A 22,196-nucleotide genomic window follows, 5' to 3' on the forward strand; every position below is an offset into this window, starting at 1 on the left:
GGAGCCCTCCACTACGGCGTCTCTCATAGCCTTACTCGCTTTGGGACGTGACACCACATAAAACCAAACCAACCAACCAACCATCTCTTCCATTTCATGATGGCGGTTTCTGTATGTATTTATACGTGGCAACGGCAAGTCATAAACAGTTGATAGTTAGCTCACTCTCCGTCGTGTGTTCCTTCTTTTTCCTGTCTTGTTACCTGCTGTTCTTACCATTATGAATCACCAGCTTTATTAATGTTGCGTTTGTAAAATATGTCGACACAGCAAAGATACAGTATCGAGTATCTGTGTCACGAATTCAATTTTTGATGTTATCGGGTTTCTTTATAGAAGGTACTTTTTTGAAGTATGGCGCCCCATGTCCCGCGCGCAGCGCTCAGTTTGCGATGTATTCTCGCGGTCCCTCACATAGCGAAGACGTTGCAGCGAGCTCGATGTGCCAAAACAGGACTCAGCGTTGCGAGCGACCGAAACGGAAAATACGCGAAGTTCTAGCGATGCGAGTGGCTGAGTCGGAAGCTTTGTGGTAAAAACTGGAAACGCAAACGGAATTTTCTTTTGATCGAATTTAAGCAGCGCTAACTTTTAAGACCAACATAACCATAACCATAACCATGCATAACCAACCAGGCCCGCAACGTGTTTTACTAAACGCAAACGGAAGCGAGGCGGTTGGCACCCACCTGGCGCACATTTGTCGCGTGGTATTGTATGATCACCTGTCAGTTATTTTTGGCATAATTTGGAGAATGTTCATGCAGATTTCACTGCTCTTCCAATGGCTTCAGTAAAGAAAAGCTCAATTCTATCACAGAAATGTGCAGCAAAACCGACGTTCGAAATTTGATGCACACAGTGTGCAATGATGAATTGCTACTAAGAAATGCTTTTTAACAGGAAATGCGGAAGAACAATTAAAAGAGGTCGCCCTGTGAATCACGCGGTGCATTCAGTTTCTCTCGAAAGCACAAAGCGCTACAAATGAACAATGACATGCAATACACTACATTTACCTCATCATTCCCGCCCTAATGGTGTGCCTGGCTAGCGCTAATCCACCGAGGCATTGACTTGTTCGACGTTTAATGTCGCGCTAACAGTAATGCTGTGTTCTGTATCCTCTCTATAACCATTTCATACGCAAATATGCTCGTGCATAAAAATATTTAAGGCGACATTCAATCTCCGATTACGTGCACCAGTGCGATAGCATCGCTTTCACCAAAAATTTTGAGATACGGAGTGAAGCCGCTCCCTTAGACAGCCTTGCATTTGTTGATCGAAGGCTCGACTCCCGTTTCTCAACTGAATCGCATCACGACCAGCAGTTGTGTACTACACCTCACGCAGGCCCCAACGCAAACGGCCGCTTACCTGTGCGGCAATTGGGGGAGTCACAATCTTCCATCCAAAACCACATCATTGGGCAAGGCTGTGCGTCATTGTAGGGGATTATATAGGCTGTTTCAAATTATTGAATATAGATTTTTGTTTGGAAATCCGTGCAAGTTAAGCCTGTGCGGTCTGTGCAGGTTGATTACATAAGATGGCGGACATTATTTATGTAATCGAGTGCAACGAAAACACGAGCAATCAGCTAAAATAAACTGATCAATTTTTAACTTTTTTGTTTTAAGACACACGGTTATATTGAAAAATAGAAGGCATCTGACATAAAACACGAAGCGAGTTTATCAAATTTCTGAATCAGCATCGTTCTTTGAGATATGGAGAGTGTGGTATACGCATCTGGCAGCTCGTTAAGCTGCCTTCCCTGCGTTACGTGTTAATAAAATGTCGTCGCTGCATGAGGTATCGTTAAGTGAATCCCGCCAACATCATCGACGTCCTAAAGAAATAAACTGCGGCTGTGTTTGATTCAAGGAACTCCAATTTTATGAATATGCAACGTGGGAAAGCCAGCTTGAAGAGGTCTCGAAATCGAAGCTTTTAACCTTCGTGATCTCAAAGCATGATATCGATTCTGAAATTTCAAAAACTGTGCTCGCCTTCGATTTTGGCGATGGTGATGAACCTAGCGGCCTAAAACGAAAAATAAAAAGTAATGAGTTAATTTCACCTAATTATTAGTAATTCCATCGCACTTTATCACATAAATGCGGTTTATTTCGGTTTAATGTGCCACAGCAACTCAGGCTATGAGGGGCGCCGTAATGAAGGGCTCCGGAAATTTCGACCACTTGGGGTCTTTAACGTGCACTGACATCGCACAATACACGGGCCTCTAGCATTTCGCCTTCATCGAAATTCAGCCGCCGCGGCCGGGATCGAGCCCGCGTCTTTCGGGTCAGGAGCCGAGCACCGTAACCACTGAGCCACCGCGGCGGGCATCACATAAATGCTGTCTCCATTCGCGTAAAATAAGAAAGTATCTTTCACGGCTTTTTGCGTAAAAATCTTTATTGAATAATTTGAAACACCCAATGTATTGTGTAGGGCCCTTAGTTTCCTTGTTTTATTATTATTTTTTTAATTCTGAAAGCAAGGATCGACTTTTATTTTCACAGTTTATCTTCTGGGAGAGATTGGGCTTTTTGAGAAATTACTACAGAATTAAGGCTTCTCGCATTATATCCCCGAAAGAAAAAATTGGATAGGAGACTTAACCTTTTAGCCTCTGTGTTAAGCATATGGAGTGATACAGTTAATGAGTTAATGCCCATATATGCTGAATTGGTCATTCTAAACTTTACATTCGAAGATCCCTGGAAGTCGTAACCCCATTTCTTCCGCAATGGTGCAGCTGTTAAGGGATGCGCCACTGTCCTGTGACGGCAGGTGTGCCACTTGTGGGTCTTGTGCCACCGAATTTGCTCTTCCCGAGCAACCTCTCACGATCAACCATTAATTTAACTGCCACCTGCCAGGGCGGTTAGTTTTCTCACAGTCTGGTGGGTACGTTGTGATGACCCCACAAGATCACGTCACCTGGATGGCTGCCTGGGACGCCCACGTCGCCCTATTTTTCACTCACAACGCCGAACCCGGATTTTATGAGTAACAGGGCCTTTAACACTATCGCGTTAAAAAAAGCATAACAAAGAGCGCAGAAATAAGCCCATTCTTGAAAGTGGAACGCTGAGTATTAGACATCAGCAGATGCTGTTCCTATATCGCCACATAGAGGTATACGATAACCGTGCGACGCCTGTGCAACCCTCAACACCGAGTGTCATGTCCTCCGCTGATCGCCTGGAACACCATCGTACCCTCAGGTGATGTTATGCTCCCCAATACGAGGATCTAAACAAAAAGCAATTCCAGGCCTGGTGAAAAATTCAAATGAGGTTTTATCCAAACTTGCTGTTATATAATCGCTCGTATCTAATTAGGTATAAGGAGGATTGACCCTGGTGCGAAGACTCGCATCCATCGCTAGACCTAATTACGATTACATGAAAATGTGAGGGCATGCCGGATCTAAGAAAACGCATATGCACTTCTCGAGAGGAGTGGGATTACCTGCTGGCCAATAGATGGTTTACAAAAGTAGGTCTGGCAACAGTGACAGGCGCGCTGACCTCGCTATAGTGCCTAGAATATACAGTATATTCCAGGCACTATAACCTCGCCTGCCCCCGCGGTGGCGGCCATCTTTGGATCGCTTCGTCCGTCCGCTCCGTGTCCGTCCGTCAGTGCCCGCCGTTGTGTCCGTGCTTGTAACGTTGTCGCCAAGTGTACTGAGCGTGAAACGGATTTTCAATGTCAAGCGAAGTCCTTTCCTGGTCTAGGGACCTTTCTTTTGTCTGACGGTTTCTGCCAGCGACGGCTAGAGGCATATTTTCAGAGCCGAGGCGTGGCGGGGCCCTTCGGCCGTGCTGCCGAGCGCAGTTACAAACTGCTCTGCGAGTCCTACACGGAACCCTCATCGATCCGCGTAGCGTCATCTCTGTCCAGGTGCAGTATTCAAATTTTTATAATTGTGGAGTATTTTTTGTCCGTGTGCTTTTCCTTGGACGCCTATGCGAGACGACCGCAAGTTTGTTTACCTGATTTGCGCATCACCGTCGCTCATCCCAGGCTGGTAGATACTTATTGAAATGACAGAGGATGCATTCTTTGCGACGAAAGAACCGTGCGTAATTTTACACAAGTTGGAATGGCCCTTAGGCGAGAGGCTCATGTGTAAAATCATGCATTTCCCTTACAAAAATTGCTTTTGTGATTCTTTAGAAAGTCTTTCAAATTTACTCATTAAAATGTAATGTGTTCCTTTTAGATCTGTATGGAATTTTTGTCCAGAGTTTCAATAACTAATTGGCCACCGCATTGTTATAGGAACACGGCTAACGTCCTTTAAAAGAAAAACTGTAATGAGTTGCTTTAGAAACTCCTTGACTCCAGTCTCTTTAGAAACCCTTTTGAGCATACTCATTTCATTGTAATGTGCTGTTTTTTAATCTGTATAGAATTCGGGTACAGTGTTCGGGCACCGTGAACGCCATGGAAATCTTACCGCTGCGGATTTTGCAGGCCGCGTTCTTATGTGGTTCCTGCTGTTTCCCGGATCCCGCTGCTTCATCGCCATCCGCTGCCGCTGAGCGACCTTCGCTCTCGCCTACTTTTTGGCCATACGTAGTTGGCGACCGATTTTTCATCTGGCAACATGGATCTTCAGCTACTATCCAAGGTAGATGTACTATGGTAGCGTAGGCTGCATAGAAGCCCATACGTTCAAAACATGGCGGCTCATGGTGCGCAGCCAGCGCCGTCTTCGAAATGCGTGGACAACTAAAAAGTGACATCATAATGAAAACAAAAACGCAACGATAAAGTCACGTGTTTTAGTGACGTCATATTTGTGACGTCAGCGCACGTGCTGCTTGGCGGGAAAAATAAACTGCTGAACGCCGCGACGCTTCAGCGCGACACCCGACACGAGAACGAAGAAAGAAGACACGACGTGCCGACCACCAACGCTATTTTTAGGTAGTCAGTTCTCGTTGTGCCTTTTTCCTTCGTCCTCGCCTCAGGTGTCGCGCTGAATGTCGCAGGTGTAGCGCTGAAGCGATGAAATGTGACGCCGCCAGACAGGTTATCGCTCGCACATCGTGCAACCGCACACCTCTTTTTTGCGTACGGGGGCCCCATGGCCACAGACGATGCCCTTTTGGGGCAAAAGCGACAGAACCGCACCCAACCGAACGAAACTACACAGAAGCGCTGGCAAAATGGAAAAGCGGAAACTGTACACGAACGATGCACACCAAGAACTCGAGCAACAAGCAACGATCTTTCCTCCATGAGGAACGAGGAAAAAGTAGGGCTAGCAGAATGGTCAAAAGATATGACAAGGGTATGACATCAGAGCACCGTCAACCTTGGCATCGTCCCGCTGCCATTGCCGCTGCTCTGAGCGAACGCTGTCATAAAAATTTTTACAAAGCAAGCGCTATACTTTCTAACAAAATGCACACAACTAAAACATTTTAAAAAGGAATCACTGCAATTGTTTTCGAATGCTTTTGAAACACAAAATATGTCCTAATTATTTTCCTCTTCTAGTCGTGTTTGTCCACTCATTTCATTTTGGCGCTTTAGTTGCACCCCTAATTTGATGTCGCTAGCACTTGGTTCTGGACCGCATTCGGGCTCCGGCTTCGCGACCTATTTCAATAGACCTTGTACTATCTCCGACATCGGCGACGCATATAAAAGCAAGCCCGGAAACACCCACCTCGGGCACGGCACCGTGAACGCCATGGAAATCTTACCGCTGCGGATTTTGCAGGCCGCGTTCCTATGTGGTTCCTGCTGTTTCCCGGATCCCGCTGCTTCATCGCCATCCGCTGCCGCTGAGCGACCTTCGCTCTCGCCTACTTTTTGGCCATACGTAGTTGGCGACCGATTTTTCATCTGTCAACATGGATCTTCAGCTACTATCTCCGACATCGGCGACGCATATAAAAGCAAGCCCGGAAACACCCACCTCGGGCACGGCACCGTGAACGCCATGGAAATCTTACCGCTGCGGATTTTGCAGGTTAGTTATTTGGAAGGCGCTGCCTGTGTGAAGAGCAGTGATTACTGTCTATTTACGGTGTCGTGCCCTGGAGAGTGTATTGATGTACTGAAGCGTGTATTGTCTTTGCCTTCTCGCCTTTACCTATTTTTTATGGTATGCTGCTCTCACTGTCGGGTGACATCGAAAGCAATCCTGGGCCTATGAATGCAACTGAAAGAGAAACATTGGAAGCCCTCTTGCTGACTGTCCAAAGAATTGAAGCTGGCCAAGCTGTAATACTTAATGAAATCAAAGGTGTTAAAGAAAGGCAGGATGCTACCGATAAAGAAGTCAAGCAGCTGACGTTGAGAGTGGCAGCCCTCGAAACAACGGCAACCTCACTTGATAGGCCTGATTCTCTTGTAGCTGACAATGCCATACAAGCCATTTCTTCCCAGCTTTCTAGTATTTACTCAAGATGTGATGATGCTGAAAATAGATTGCGCCGAAATAACTTGCTTTTCTTTGGCATCGACGATGTGGAAGACGAAAGCTGGGCAGATTCTGAAGGGAAAGTCATTGCATTTTGTTCGGAGCACCTAGATTTATCTACGACTGCTTCACAGTTTGAAAGGGTTCATAGATTAGGCAAATTCAAAACTGATAGGCACAGACCAATCATTGCCAAGATGACCTTCTTTAAAGACAAGCAGAACATCCTTTGAAATGGCCACAAATTGAAGGACTCCAGTTTTGCAATCCGTGAGGATTTTTCCGCTACAACTCGTGAGGCTAGAAGCAAGTTGACCAAATTTGCAAAATCACAATCCAAGTCTTATAAACTGGCATTTGATAAACTTCGAATGGACAAACAAACATATGCGTATGACCGAGCCACTGATTCGGTCATATTAGTATCACCATAGCTAGGCAATGCATCTAGATTGCGTGATTGTCCTCAGTCCACGTCATGCCCCCTGGCTCCGACGCTGTCCCTTTAATTTTCTAATATCCGAAGCTTGATGCCTAAACGTGATCATCTCTGCTCTTTCCTGCAAGACAGTGAATCTGATATAGTTGCTTTAACTGAAACTTGGTTGCACGCCGGTATCAAAGACAATGAAATCTTTCCAGACGCCCATGCTTACAATATCTACAGACATGACCGTGCAGATAAAAGAGGGGGTGGGGTGCTTCCTGGTATTAAAAAAACGTTACCATCCACTGCTATCAATTCTAACTCAGACCTCGAAATAGTATGGGCTGCCTGCAAAACTATATCTTCGACTTTACTTTTTGGGGTGTGTTACCGTCCGCCCGATTGTGCGACTTCTTTCATTCATGATCTTCGGTCTAGCATTGCTGCCGCTGTCGAACATAGTTCACCTAGCAACATCTACTTGTTGGGTGATTTTAATTTTCCTGAAATAGATTGGCCTTCTTTGTCTTCAACTAGTCATGCTGCAACAGAATTCATCAACCTAACACTAGATTTCAACTTATTTCAAGTGATTAGCCAGAATACGCGTGGTTCTAACATTCTTGATTTAGCTCTATCCACTGCTCCCGATACCATAGGGCCAGTTATGTATCTTGACGGATTTAGCGATCATAAGATGTTGCAGTTTGATATTCTAGTTCCGAGCTTGTTTGCAGGTATTACAACTAAAAAAATTAGAGATTATAGTAAAGCACGATATGATGAAATTAACCCGGAACTTGCCACATTTTTCAATGAGGTGTTTTTCCCGCTAAGGAACGAACGATCTACCGAAGAAAACTGGTTGCTCTTCAAACATAAACTATCTACACTGATAGAGAAACATGTTCCTCTCATTACAATAGCTAATGTCATAAAAATCCTTGGTTCAACAAGACCCTCCGTCGATTACGGAAAAAGAAGCGCCTATACAGAAAAGCTAGATCTGCTCCTTCTTCGACCTCGTTGGAAAGATATAAACTGTGTTTGAAAGCGTACTGTTCTGCTGTTACCGCTGCCAAAAACAAATACTTCACTCATGATCTGCCGTCAGTTTTGCAGACTAATCCTAAGAAGTTTTGGTAGACTATATCTCCCGAAAGAAAACATGACCTCATAAAACTACACAATACTGATGGCTTGCCGCTAGCTGACACTGAATGTCCAACCGCGTTCAACAGATTTTTTGCATCAGTGTTTACTAAGGAAGATTATTCCAGTATGCGAATTGTTCTCGAGTCTGACTACCCATTCATGGAACCCATCACCATTAGTGCTGAGGGTATCGCATCACTAATTAAAAATCTAAAGTTATCATCATCTGCCGGAGTGGACAACATTAACTCGAAGATACTTAAAAACACCATTTCAATTTCCAGCCATATTTTGCGTCATATATTTCAGCAATCACTATCCTCCGGAGAACTGCCCACTGACTGGAAAAAAGCCAAAGTCATCCCTGTCTTCAAAACCGGTAACAAAAACTCTCCTGATAACTATCGGCCTATTTCGTTAACATGCATATGCTGTAAATTACTTGAGCATATTATCGCCTCTCACATTTACAACCATCTGGAACGAAATGACTTCTTTTCAAATCAGCATGGTTTTAGGAAAGGCTACTCATGTGATACCCAGATATTTGAATTTACTACTGACCTGCATTTCAACATGGATGATAACCAGCAAACAGATTGCATTTTTTTAGATTTCTCAAAAGCATTTGACAGAGTTGCACATGGCCGGCTGTTTACAAAATTATCTACCCTTTCCCTTGATTCCCTCACATTATCTTGGCTTCGAAACTTTCTCTCATTACGTCAGCAATTCACAGTTGTCAACGGCTCTTCCTCATCCCTATGTGACGTAACCTCAGGCGTAGCACAGGGAAGCGTACTTGGACCCTTACTTTTTCTAATCTACATTAACGACCTTCCCACTAACATTTCATCCCGCTTACGCCTTTTCGCAGACGACTGTGTTGTTTACCGTAAGATCGCTTCTGAGACTGATCACCTGACCCTTCAAAATGATCTTGACACTATTGTTGATTGGTGTAAAGACTGGCAAATGATTCTTAACCCTAATAAATGTAAATCAATGACTTTTAGCCGCAAGCATGTTATTTCTAACTTCATATACTCTATAAATAATACCTCTATATCAAGGGTTACGTCGTACAAATACCTTGGAATTCAGTTCACACCAAATCTTTCATGGTCTTCTCATATTTCTGCAGTCTGCAACAAAGCATCGAGGACATTAGGTTTCATACGCCGGTACCTTCGGAACTCACCTAGCTCCATTCGAAAACTTGTATATCTTACATTTGTTCGCCCACAGCTGGAATTTATCTCACCTATATGGTCTCCCCATCAAAAATATCTCATAGATATGCTCGAGTCCATTCAAAGCAGAGCTCCCCGGTACATTTTTAGCAATTATAGTCCCCTCGCAAGTGTATCCCAGCTTAAAAACCTTAATGACATACAGATACTTGAAATTCGTCGCTCCATTTCACTTCTGTGTTTGTTCCATAAATATGTTCACACCCGTCCTTCGTTGTTACCTCTGGCATCACCTTTCCGCTCTTCACAACGCTTACACAATTAAAACTCAGCTTTAACCGGATATATGGGAAGACCCTGTCGTTTAATTCCTCTGCATTACCTAGAGCAATAAAACTCTGGAATGATCTTCCTGACAACATAATCTCTTTCATTGATCCTGGTGAGTTTAAAAAACATCTATGTATACATTTATTGCCATAGTGATGTTCGAAATGTACAACAGTTTCATTTGTTCTTAACGTTGTTTTCCCATTTACCACTTCTGTTACCCCTGGTTGCTTTTTTTTTCTCATGTTCGTGTTTCGCTTTTTTTTTCTTTCCCTCTATTTTCGTGTCTGATGTTATTTTCTCCGTTTTGTATAAATTTCGTGTTCCTTTCTTGTATTTGACTTGTACCGCGTTCTTGTACCGATATTACGGTTTTTTCCATCTGTATGTACATTTTTTTCGATTTGCCCCCCTCACCCAATGCTCTTCGGGGCCTGTGAGGTACTAATAAATAAATAAACTAATTGGCCACCGCATTGCTGTAGAAATGTGGCTAATGTCCTTTAAAAGAAATACTGTAATGACTTGCTTTAGAAACTCCTTGAGAAATTGTTTAGAAATTCTTTTGATTGTACTCATTTCATTGTAATGTGCTGCTTTTGAATTTGTATAGAATTTGGGTACAGTGTTTCAATAACTAATTGACTACCACATTGCTATAGGAACACGGCTAACGTCCTTTAAAAGAAATACTGTAACAACTTTCTTTTGAAACTAGTTATATGAATTTTATGTAAATCCATTAGAATGCATTTATTTCATTGCAATGTGATGCTTTTGACACTCTATAAGATCTGAGTAATGAGTTCCAATAACTAATTGGCCACCACATTCCTATAGAAGCCCAGCATGCACAATGTAACATATATGATGTAACCACTGATTGCTGTAAGCATGCAAGAAATCATACAGAGCAACAGCACATGACATACAATCAACTAACTTTATTTCACTTAGCAACTTTTACAGCAGCTTATGGAATTGAATGTTTGCAGCTCCTGGCAAGCCTTAGTAATTAGCAGCATTTATGATGAAACTGATAGGAGACATAGCACACAGACAGTACGAGCACATTTTATTTTGAGACAAGTAATTTTAGATTCATTTTCTGTGCCACATGTGCAACAAAGATCACACCTCAAAGAGAGTATGTTTTCACGAAAAAACACTGGAGTAGCGACTCAAATAAATACTGCCTAGCCTTCTGTCTTCAATAGCTCTGAGTATATGCCTGCCTTAATTTTATTCACTTATGCCCTACATAAGGTACACAATGTTAGTCGGAGCCGCAGCAAAAGGCTAGCTGCATGTTCCTTCTCTAAGAATTAAAAGTTAGAAAACACTGTGTACCTTTATGTAGTATTCTGAAAGGATATCATTTACAGCTGTACCAAGGATTGCGTGCACAATAGAGTGAACATGATGAAGGAGTCACAATTGTTTTGAAGAGGACACGTGAGATCTACTGTCCAGAATTAAACTGCCTCTTGTTAAAACAGTACACGCACCTAATTTTGGTGGCATGTTTTCTTCTCCACAGTAATGTGGAAGACACTACTACGCATGGATCACTGGGTGGTATTCACCTGCAAACTATAAATAATTTATAATTGAATTTTTCTCTCATGCTGTTTCGGTTTCAACAGCCGAACAACGAATGTAACGTTAACATGCCCTTATAGGTCACATGAGGCATGAAGAAACAGCAAATTGCTGCTTCTTCATTTGTTGCCATTCCGGCTGTTGAGGCTGCTTGGCTTTAGCATTGTAGCAAATTAAAAGAACAAAGCAGTGATTACATCACAGTTTCTTCATGTCTCGCGAGACCTGTAAGCACACTTTGATGTCACAGTCATCGTTCGGCTGTTGAAACCGAAACAGCATGAGAAAGAAATTCAACTGTAAATTATTTAGCAGGCATACTAGAATACCACATAATAATCCATGCCTTACGAATCATTACAAAGCAGAAAACACGCACCCAAAAGTTAGGTGTCTGTACTCCTTTGAGCAGGAATAAATTCTTAATTCAAGCAAGACACAAAGTACAAGAATGACAAAACAAAGAGTACATTATTAATTTCTACTCTACCTGACTAAAAATCGTCCCATGAGGATGCAAATTCAAAAGAGTACTTTATGTCTGATACTGAGCAATAATGAGCCAGATAGCCATCCTACATATTACCGTTTGCTACAAGGGCGCGCCTTTGTTGGCATTTAAATTCAGACTGGTTTGCACTACCCGCTATTAACCACAAAAAAGCTGTACATCAAATCTTTAACTGTGCCAACAATAGAACTGGTTTCTTTCATTACATATAGGTAACTTGTGTTTTCCTACATTGCTTCACATGTACAAATTGATCCAACCATAGGGAAATAGAGGGCGGCCAGAATAGGATGCTTGACAGTTGGCTGCTCAATAATCCTTGTTAGGTGACAACATAAGCTGTGAATGTCATCTGTTACAGCCCCCTTTCTTCACTCAACTGCTGCTGTCCACAGGCAACTAATATTATACCTATGCATATGCTTTCCTGAGCTGAGTTTAAGTGTTGCCTGGATTCGCAATGGTCAGCTTGCCCAACAATCTAAGAGACCATCATCAGCTGGCTGCAAAATTCACTGCTAAAGAAAGCTATGATACGCTGCAGTAATCAAGTGAACAAAAAGAAAAATGACAAGAAACGCTATATTACGTTTAGAGGAGAAACAAAAAAAATATTTCGAAAAGCAATCTATTTCATTCCTTTGTAGTAAATAGTAAGGAGGATAAATGTGCTGGGATATTAACAATCAACTCAAAGCACACATTTAAAATATGCAAATGCTTGATACAAGATCTGACTTTATAACTATGCTGGTATAGACATATTTAGTTTAGAATTCCTATCTTTTAACTGAGTGCATTATTCTGAGAATAAAAATTGGTCAAAAGGAGGCAGCTGTTGGTTCATATCGGCACTTCCATCTATTCTTTGGATGTGATCTTCATTGTGCATATCCCACAGTATTATAATTCAATTGCATAGATACCAGCATTTCCATTCATAAACTATGCTGATCACTTGCAGTAAGCCAATGATGTGACATGGCCGGTAGATTATTAGGTGCATCATTCTTGTCTGCGCAGAGACGAGGAGGTGTCAGGTAGGCACCACCCATTCTTGCCAGTCTGAAGTACCCAGATGTCTGCGTATAGGCCAAAGAAAAAAAATCAATCAGTGAGACCTAGCACACAACTGCTTTAAAGGGCAACTCCGGCGATTTTTCGATGTGCGTCGATTGAAATGAAATTTTAAGTCTGTATTGTTTATGATAGTCTGATGCCTCATGTAAAATTTCGAACCTGAAACCGGCGTAGTTTTTCCGCAAACGAATTTTGAAGACAAGCGTTCCTCGACGCGAGCGGCACCCACTGATCGAGCAACTTCTACAGGCCACCCTGTTCTGTGATGTCACTGGCGGGGCGGCGTGTCAAGCTGGTTGGACGCGCGCTGGCGCTGGCAGTGCAGGGGAAAACTGAAAACTGGTTTTGAGGAAAGTAAATGACGCAGTAATGGACACCCGAACCGCGACGTAAGGGAGGAGTGAAAGAAGAAAGGAAGAAAGCGGTCCGTAGTGGAGCTCTCCGGAATTCGTGATATAGCGATTATCTAGAGCCGCTTTTGCCGCTTTTTAAGCGAGGCTTGTTTGCACTCCTTTTTATAACTTTCTTTCCTTTTTCATTATGCCTGATGGTAAACAGCTCGAATAAAAAAAAAAGCTCTCCGGAATTATTTCGACCACCTGTGCAATTTCGCGCCATCTCAACGTGCCTGATGTGATGTGTACGCCAGAGTGATGGGTCACGGCAACTTCTGTTGTGCTGTGGGGTGCACAAATTCTTGATCTGTGACAACGGGCGTGATCTAGCGTAGGTTTCCTAGCGATAAGAACCTTCGCGACAAGTTGGTGAGAGCTGTCCGCCGTGTAAACTGGTCTCCGAGGAAGCATTCCAGCTTGTGCTCGGAACATTTCGCGCCAGATTGCTATGAGGACAGCGTATACTTCAAAGAGATCTTTGAACTCGCTAAGGCTTCGTTCAACTGGCGCTTGAAGACATATTCTGTGTCAACGTTATTCTAGTACAACCGTCTATCGCAGCGGCGAGCTGAACGAAGCGCGGCCGTCAAGAAGAAGCGGTATGTTGGATTGTAGAACTGTAGCTGGCGTGAACTCACTTCCAAAAGCTCGCCATCGAGATAAAACTTCGCAGAGAGGACTGTTGGTGATGCATGCCCCTGTAAGGACGTTGTGCACAGCGGCAACGTTCCGGCAGCAGATTCTTTCATCAGGCTGGGTCGGCCTAAAGTCCCTAGATCAGCTTTGCTAAGTAGCGACAAGTCCCTCCTCTCCTACCGCCCTTTCCCCTGCGGCTCGCGTCGTCCGCCATGTTCTTCCTGACGCGCTCCGATGGCCCGGTTGTATGCACTGGAACGACGGACCTTGCAGAGTCGCGGATTTGCTGTAAGGGGCAGTGAAAAATGTAGTAAATGAGCTTGGTATGAGAAGAAGGGCAACGTGCCAGTAATGCGCTCCGAATGTGATTTGCGTTCAGTTTTGTCGGAGACAGCGAGTGCGGCAAAACTGCAGTTGTGGTGCGGCGGCCAGTTCGCGAGAGAACACGGACACGCGTGCAACTTTATATATAGCATATTATTGCAAAGACTACCAACGGCGGTTTGTGGCGGTTTGCGGGGCAGTTTTGTTGGCCGGTGAGAGAATATTGACGGGACAGCAGTGCATTTGTTTCTTTATGCTAAGCTTCCTCAGAATTATGGGCTCGAATTGATCTTCAGTAAAATGGAGCTTTAAAGAAGGGTAGTCGTATTAGGAATATATATGAAGATGAAAAATACAAAAACCTAGCTGTGCAGGTGAACACACTGAAGTCCCTTCATGAATTTCTAGGACAGACGGAAGCCGATGTCTGCGGGGTGCCGGTATGCACGAAATAATTACGGTGCTGCCTCGCGGATTACTTGTATGGTGGGAATAGAATGAAAGGAATATTATGGGCACTGGATGCTGAGACTGACCGTTGGTTTCGCACAGCAATAAAATTCCTTTGCGCCCGCGTCACAAACTTTTGGCACGTAGAGCACTTGTGTAGCAGACACTCCAATAAATCAGACATGCTATGCGCGAGTGTGAACACATGTAAATTCATCTAATTGGAGCGCGAGTTATGTACACACCGCCAATCTTTAATAGTACCGCGCGAGCGTCGACTGGACAACGCCTTATCATGGCGCGGAGCGCGAATCAAGCGAGAATAAGCGCATTTGTTTCAGATGCACTGGTTCTCGCTCGTTTTGCCGCTCAGCGCTGTCATCAGGCGCTGACAAGCCGGCTGGTCGACGGTCGCGCGGTACTATTAAAGAATTGGCAGGGCGTACCGCAGAACAGTTCGCAAGAGGTTACGGTTTCAGGGCGCATTACTGAGCGAAAAGGTTTTGGCTACTTGATTTCAATGGACCAGCTGCAGTAGGTGCCGGAGTGGGGCCGTAGGCTGAAATACGCGCGCATACTTGCACTGACATGCATGTTTACGAAATGACAAAGGCGGACAGCAGCGCGTAATCAAACAATCGTCAAGCATAGTGCGAGCTGGGAGCTTTAGCAATTCGGACTCGCCAGCCAAAGTTTGCTACTAGAGCATCGAATCTCAACGATGGAAAACAGGAATTGAGCTTACATCGTATAACTTGCTAGAATTCGTCAGCTTGAAATTTTTTCTCCCAATCCTGTGGAGCCACGCTTTCTGTCGCACAATATCGTTCTTCGCCAGCGGCACTGAAAACAACGCCAGACCTTTTCCTGACTGGGTTGAGTACCCGAAGGTGCAACAGCCCGGAATTTTGGCTGCTGCTGCGGACACAAAAAAAGAGCCCGATAAACTAAAGTGACTTCCAGCAAACAGCGACAAATATAAAGTCACCTCCACTGAATGTCCGTGGCCAGCACAACTATACTGTCACGTTGTAGTGACGGCAGTCCAGCGGTCAGGAAGACAGCAACAAAACTTGCAAACGAAGCTCTTTATTTGTGCTGACTTGCGCCCGCAAAACAACTGAATCACTCGGCGGCGCCGTAAGCAACAGACGTGCTCGTCAGTAGCCGAACTACGAAATGCCGGCCGCTCGCGGCATCGCTCAATTTAAAGCCGGCAAGGAAACTTCGAGACAACCAGGTCAGGATCATCTACAGTAATCTGGAAAAACGTAGATGCAGCTCTGCACGACTGCGATCAGTGGAGGTTAGTCCGGGCGCTTCTCGCGTCACGAAGAAACGTAGCGTGCAAGCGCCGTCAAACTATGCAGCCGGACGACTTAGGAAGAACATGGCGGAACGGAACTAGTTCCCAACCGGAAGTGGGCGCTGTCCAATAGTGTGCGTCGGCGGCGCCGCAAACGTTTTCGGTACTTAGCTTTTTTTAGAAAAGCTCATAAAGGGACTTTAGGTCGGCCGGCACTGGCCACACGAACAGCTGTCGCCGGGAGCATCTCATTAACTTTTGTTCTGACGACTCTGTCACAAATGCATGCACGAGAAATGACTCAAGTAATCACTTCTCCGAGTTCAGACCGTTTCCGTGCTGCAGGTGACGCGGCATGTGGTGTGACTCAGCTGGCTCGCGCGATGGTGGATCATACCTAAAAGGCGACTCGTCCAGTCCAAAATCGTCGAATGAGTCGTCTTCTAAAGACACGCTGGTCTCGGAAAAGCTGTCCTCCGGTCTTTCAGTCATGTCGACAGCGCGGCTCAGGGTAGTTGTGATATCTTTGGGGACTTCACAGCGCGGCGAACCCGCTCGTGACGTCACAGTCTATACCGCACGAAGGCACCTCCCCGGTTTCGGTTTTGCGGTTTCGGTTTCGAGTTTTGCGTTTTTTGCTGTTTAAAAATTATTTTACGGTTGCTTTTCAAAACCTTGTATCGTACACATTACAGGAGGTTCTTAGGAACACAAAACAGGCATTAACTAAAAATGGCTGAAAAATCGCCGGAGTTGCCTTTTAACACTAATGCAAACAAAAGCATCAATCAGATCAGAATCTACAAGCAGTAGTACTCTAGTGATCTAGCTTTGAAGAGTACTAACAGCACAATACAGAAAGTATGATTTCAAAATAAATGGCATGTACACTTCGAAAAGAACTATAAACACCACCCCGCTGTGACTGATACTGCTGCCAGACTAGAATATTTCATAAGAATGAATAACTATTACATTAGCCTGTAACAGTTTTCATCTAATACATAATATTTATTGCCACTATAATGCAGTGACAATCACAATCACTTCTTTTTAGAGAACTAATTCACCTGTCTTCTGTGTTTTACAAGTGACTGATTAATTGCAGTAAGTAAATTAGGTGCAGTGAAAACAGAACAGCTGTCACTCAACCTCAGTAGCTCACAGGCAGCACAAAGCGCCTACATCCGAGTCTCTCGGACTGGCGACTCAAACACAGTAATTGCACTCACTAAACATCTGCCAAGATGGTGATGCCGACAATACCCTCGTTAAGCAAAGGGATGGATTCTGATCCTGTTGCATTTAAAAAACTTTTCACTTTCCTGCTCCACTAATGGTGGATTGACACTGCTGTAATAGTTGTAGAAAGATAGTAAGTGCATTAACAATGTCACATAACTATTTTAAACTGCTAGCCAGTATAATCCATTGCGTCCATATAAATGACTCCATTCAGTTACATAAATTAAAAACTCACGATATCTCTAGCACTCTGGCAGCGAGATCAACAAAGCTATATTCCAGTTGCTGCAGAAAAGCAGTGAGATTACAGCCAGGCAAATGAATCAGCACCAATACCACAGACATAACAAAACACAATATAAAATAATAAGCTTTTTACGGCATGACACTACAGTGCAAGTGGGAACATCTCGGCGAAATCCAAGTCTCAGTACTTCTCTCTTTGATAAACTCTGGAGAAACCGCATGCGTCACCATAAAGTCGTTCGATATAAAATTATTTCAAAGCATAGTCGAAAACATTATGCGCAGTCTGCGATGGTATAGCCGAAAGTGTGCAATTCATTTTTGCACCAGTTCGAAGTATGCTTGAAATGCCAAAAAAAAAACAGCCAAAGCCAGCGCCCACAAACACACTCTATGAGCGAATAACGCCGGAAAGGGATTACCAAAAGATATTTTCGCGGCGAAACTCATCGGCAACATTCCTCTTGCATTTGACGTGCGCAACTCTAGGCAGTTGTAGCTACATCGTCATTCCACTTCTAGGCACTGAACGGCCTGAGTACTGTGAGCATTTGTAACGTGGACTCGGCAGACCATGTTTTGTTCACCTTGGAATTATACCCTGTACACACGCGCACATACAAGCACGAAAAACTAAACGCCGGGAACCACTGCCACTGAGAAGCATACGTCGTTCCAACACAGTGCTTTCCGCTCGTTGGTCGCAATCATCGCAATAATGAGCACAACGATATCATGAGAGTAAAAACATGCAACTGAACTCCATGTCACAACTTCGTCGCTGCGGAGAGAAAGTTATAGGCGCGAAGCGACGGTTTCCGTGGCTGTGTGACAGGTTCGGGGTCACGTGCAAATAGTGCACTTGCGGAAGCCGTTGCATCGAACTAAAACTTCTACTGCACTCCGAAGAAGTTGTCAGACAACACCCAGCAGCATTTACAGCACTTCACGCACCCCAGTAGAACATTTTGGAAGATAATTTCAAGAACTGTACTCACATTCGTAAGCAATCACACAAGGTCGTTCGTTCTTCCACGTTGATGCCGGCATTGTCACGGCGTGGTGCAGGGCGCAATACGACGTCCAATATCTTCAGAAGAACTTCAGGTGCTTCAGAAGGTCTTTCGAAGCGCGCAGGTCACGCACCAATTTTGTAGCACATTTGAAGAACCACAGCACGAAAACACCACACACGGCGCAACAGCAACAAAAAAAAAAACTACGCCCGAAACGCCACCCGGCCGGCCGGCAACAAAAAGAACATGGCGCCGCTGCTGACGACTTTGGCATTGGACTGGATTGGCTTCGGTGTGACTTTTTTTGTATTTTTTTGCCGCTGCTCCTGGAGGGAGTTTCGGTTTCCTTGGGAGAGCCGGTAACTCTGGAGTGCGAAATTCATTCATTCTGTACGGCAGGACTCATAATTAGAAGTGGTGGCATTTCTACCGACGTGGTTCTAGACGCATCTCTCTCCCTTGAGAAGGCAACGCCTGGTTCAGCGTCCTTGAGTCGAGGATCGACTATCAGACTGCGCTGTAGGCGTCCGCATGAAGCGCGCTCACATCTGCTCGGACTAGAAAAGCCAGCATTGCACCTAACATAGAGTTAATATGCACCTAACGACTAAATACTCAAGGTGGGGCCATGCCAGTATGGTAAAGGAATTTTCGTCACACAGTGAAGTTGACTTGTAGGCCTTATAACTGGTCTGTTGCAAAATGTGGGAAGCGCTTAAAACAAACAATATTTATTAATTTATGTCTGCAGATACTAGAGAAGATAAAAAAAACACGTTAGGAACATAATTTTAATAATGGACCTGTTTACTGTAGCGGCTGCCCGTCTCAACTACAGGTTTACTCTTTTGCAAAACTCACGAAGTCAGCTTCTCTTTACAGCGGAAGGGGTCTTTTACCATTGTCATATTTTTTTTAAGGGGGGGGGGGCAGAAATCGGGTGCAGCGCTGGAGAAATATATTGTCCGAAAAATGTCGCGCGCCTCTTCTGCACGCTTCTGCCTTGTGTTGTTGCGGCGATAAAGGAATTAGGCGCAACTCTGTCAAGCCATTTCTTCGCTGGTGAAATGAACCGTCACCTCGCTGCAGTCGCGACGGAACGGTGAAACGCAGCTTTGCCAGACCTCAGTGCTGCACCGAACTCCCGACCCTCGCGAGCCGCAACGCCATGGTAAAAGTGTTTTTGCGATGCTGGAAAGGTGACTTACGAAGTTTTGGAAAGGTTCTGCTAATACTGAACCGAATTACTGTCCCATAGTGCGTCGTGTGCTTGGTCGGCAAACATTGCTCGTGGTAGAGCACGTGCGCAGCGTTTGTGCTACAGACAGGACGTTACGGGAAGAAGGCCCATTTCTTCGCCAAATAAAAAAAAATAGGAAACAACTGGTGCAGGCACAAATCAACAAGAACTCGAAAAAAGGCGAATGCAATGACAACGATGTACAAGGCTACTCCTATTCATGCTCATTGGTCAGTAGTGACAGCTGATCATATTTTGTTTTTCAATGAGGAAAAAAATATTCGTTACAGATATTTGTATGCTTTGTTGTTCCAGTTTCCGGAGATTTCAAGTGATCGTAACGGCGATGAGGTTGTTTTTTTACTCAAGAAAGCAAACGAATACATTGCCGCTGTGTTCTGCCAAATTTTTCTTGAAATCGGTATTCGATTCAGAGGTGCCTTTCGAAAATTTAATGTTATTTGCTTGCGTTGAATTATTTCTAGCTTGCTGATGTGCAGTTTGATTTAAAATTTTACCGCCTTTTAGAGCGAATTGATATAGTGAAAACTGCGAACATTATCTATGAAATTTGGCTCAAGAATTCTTACCGAGAGAATGCAACGGATTCTGTTTTGACTGCGAAAGGAGTGCATTCATTTAGCGAAGGCACGAAACAAGCTCTATAAAATTTGACTCATTTTGAAGCGATACCGAGCCATTTCTATAGAAGTTGTTTTGAATGCCAAAGAAGCGAGTTCATATAGCGAAGGCACAAAACAAGCTCTGTAAAATTCGACTCATTATAAAGTCCTACGGAGGAAATTCTATTTAATTTGTTTTGACTGCGAAAGGAGCGAGTTCATATAGCGAAGGCACAAAACAAGATCTATAAAATTCGACTCATTATAAAGTCTTACGGAGGAAATTCTATTTAATTTGTTTTGACTGCGAAAGGAGAGAGTTCATATAGCGAAGGCACAAAACAAGATCTATAAAATTTGACTCATTATAAAGTCCTACGGAGGAAATTCTATTTAATTTGTTTTGACTGCGAAAGGAGCGAGTTCATATAGCGAAGGCACAAAACAAGATCTATAAAGTTCGACTCATTATAAAGTCTTACGGAGGAAATTCTATTGAATTTGTTTTGACTGCGAAAGGAGAGAGTTCATATAGCGAAGGCACAAAACAAGATCTATAAAATTTGACACATTATAAAGTCCTACGGAGGAAATTCTATTTAATTTGTTTTGACTGCGAAAGGAGCGAGTTCATATAGCGAAGGCACAAAACAAGATCTATAAAATTCGACTCATTATAAAGTCTTACGGAGGAAATTCTATTGAATTTGTTTTGAACGCGAACGGTGCGACTTCATATAGTGAAGGCACGAAAGAAGTTCTATAAAATTTGGCTCATTATGAAGTCTTACGGAGGAAATTCTATTGAATTTGTTTTGACTGCGAACGGAGCGAGTTCATATAGTGAAGGCACGAAAGAAATTCTATAAAATTTGGCTCATTATGAACTCTTATAGAACCAATCCTAAAGAATCTCTGTTGACTGCGTACAGAGCAAAATTTTATAGTTAGGTCTCGTTAAAGAGTAAATAGACTACTTAATGAGCTGACTCGATAGACAGCGAGTTTCTATAGAGATCCTTTAGAATCATTAGGCTCACCATACATGTTCAAAAGAAACTCGACATCCATTTTTGTAAGGGTTTCGTACGCGGGAGTGCGATACTTAGCCAAAGAACTAGTGTTCTGCAAGAACGGGAGTCCATGGATGCGTTAAATGACGCATAGACAGCTGCTGCTCAAACTGTGGGATTTACAGTGCCGTACACTTTTGTGAGCATCAGCGAATAATGGTGCAAAAATCGTCAGTTGCGTGCTAGCTGCGATACTAAACCTGCTGGTTTGCACAGCTCCTCCTGAGTACTGCTACTGGGAGATTGGCAGAATAGCTGTGTTTGCATCTTTAACAGCCAAGCTTGGACATTTTCACTATATTTCACTCCAAAGAGAGCAGAGGCGCATAAAAAATTAGCCGCCAAAACTGGCGCAACTTAAGTGCTAATGAGCACTCAGCTGTTTGCGTGTCGTTCGATATTTAGCACCCTAAAATTTACAGATGGCAAGACTGAGATGCAGTGAACTTGGAAATGTGTTGTGCAAGTTGCTCGTCTGCTGCAACAGCTCACTTGTAACAGGTGGATGATGGCCATGTAGTGGAAAGCAGGCTAACAGTAATTTGTTTTCAGTCATGATTAGTTTTCTTTATGACAGGTATGGCTTTATTTATCTCAGAAGAGCTACTAAAGGGGTTATTTATATCTTCGCAGTTTTTGCAACATATAAGCCAACTTTGCTATTTTTTGCATTCTTTTATGTTTTGTTTATACATAACCATCTCTTTACTATATACGGTGGTTTATATGTGACACAAATATGCATTTAGTGTTCAGAAGTTATGCACATAAAGTGGTGTGCAATGAAGTGCCATAGCTTCTTCCAAGTGTCTGATGGTAGGTGTTACCTGAAATGTTTTCATACTTGTGAAACGCCAAAACAGTGTGTGCAACATATTATA

Source organism: Amblyomma mixtum, chromosome 5, assembly GCF_055824585.1.
Source record: "Amblyomma mixtum isolate Tamu chromosome 5, ASM5582458v1, whole genome shotgun sequence".
Taxonomy (NCBI): Eukaryota; Metazoa; Arthropoda; class Arachnida; order Ixodida; family Ixodidae; genus Amblyomma; species Amblyomma mixtum.